General features: G+C 41.2%; 1 pseudogene; it reads right to left on the reverse strand.

The window, feature by feature from the left end:
* Positions 1–215: 215 nt before the first annotated feature.
* Positions 216–959, reverse strand: LOC111824097 (annotated as a pseudogene).
* Positions 960–1,585: the final 626 nt, after the last annotated feature.

Here is a 1,585-nt window from a genome sequence, read left to right on the forward strand (position 1 = left end):
CATTTCATAAGTACTTCATGAATAGAACGCTTTTTTCTCTGAATTATACTAATGTAGTTAGGTTCTGTGGATTCTGGGAAAGAGTGCAAGGTAGTAGGCAAGGAGTGAAATGAACAGATGATATGGTAGTTATAATGAAGTATAGATAGGATACAGACCTGGCTCTATTAGAGGAGAGATAATATTTTTGGATTAACCACCAGTGATGTGTTTACACAAGACATTCATTAATTGTGTGTAAGTAGTGTATTCAATTCCTAGAAAAACTTAGATGTACTTTAGTTACATCTGTAGTTTCCCTTTTGCCACCCCTCCCACTGCCCCCCACAATGCCTCACCAAAACAAAAAACTTTATTTATAGTTGAAAAACAGAAAATCTTGGGTTATGAATCTGATATTTCCAAGGTCTCTTGATCAAACAGGGCAGTAGCAAGCGGGGACTCATATAGGGGCCATTCCAGATTATTTTACTTAAGAGCATCACCCAGAGCAAGGGCAGGCCTACAATGGCAGAGACAAGGACGTCTGATTCAGTCTTTCTCTGGACTATTTCTCCCCACACTGTGAGGTCACCACAGGCAGCTTAAGTTTATTGTTGGGGCCTGTGGGGACATTCTCAACACTAGAACTCCATCAGTGATTTTTTCCAAGCAGCACATGCTTTCCATCCAGCCAATCACACTTGGAGCGGGTGATGAAGAATTGACAGCCATTTGTACTGGGGCCTGTTTGCCATTGAAAATCGTCCTCGAGCTAAGTGCCTAAGTTTAAAGTTTTCATCTGGAAATGGTCCCCAGTCAGTACTGGCAACTCTAGTATCATCCCCATTAACAAACTCTCCACCCTGAATCAAATACTTTATAATCCTGTGGAAACTACTCCCTTTGTAGCCTATCAGAACTCCATCTTTTCTAAATCCTCCAGTACACATCTACAAAGAACTAGATCGTTGTGGCCAACTTCCTGGCTGCCAATAGAGAACACCACAGGGCCCTTGCTGGTTTGTCTCAGTGGTTAGAGCATCAGCCCACAGAGTGGGTTTGATTCCCAGTCAAGGGCACATACCTTGGTTGCAGGTTCGATCCCCATCCCTGTCGGGGAACGTGTGGGAAGCAACCAGTTGATTGTATCTCACATCAATATCTATTTCTCTGTCTCTCCCCCTCTCTCCCTTTCACTCACTCTCTTTCTAAAGATCAATAGAAAAAAATATCCTCGGGTGAAGATTAAAAAAACACACAAAACACCACAGGGTCCACAGGGTTTGAATCTGCCACCACCCCTCCAACCTAAAGCAGAAGTTGGGAGCACTGCTTTCTCCCTTATACTTATGTCTCATTTCAGTAGATTGAGGTTTAAAATGAGATTTTTTTTTTTAAAATAAAACCAAATAGCTTGAGCCCTCTTTGTATTAAAATATAAGCTCAATGAGAGCCAGGACTTTGTATATCTTGTATACTACTGGGTCTCTGACATTTAGAATAGCATCTTGTACACAGTAGACATTCAATAAATATTTTTTGAATGAGTCCCAACTGAGGGGAAATTTTTTTTCTTTTTTTCATATTCTTATCCCCCTCTGCC

The sequence above is a fragment of the Myotis lucifugus genome, unplaced genomic scaffold (genome assembly GCF_000147115.1).
Source record: "Myotis lucifugus unplaced genomic scaffold, Myoluc2.0 scaffold_6, whole genome shotgun sequence".
NCBI classification, from domain to species: Eukaryota; Metazoa; Chordata; class Mammalia; order Chiroptera; family Vespertilionidae; genus Myotis; species Myotis lucifugus.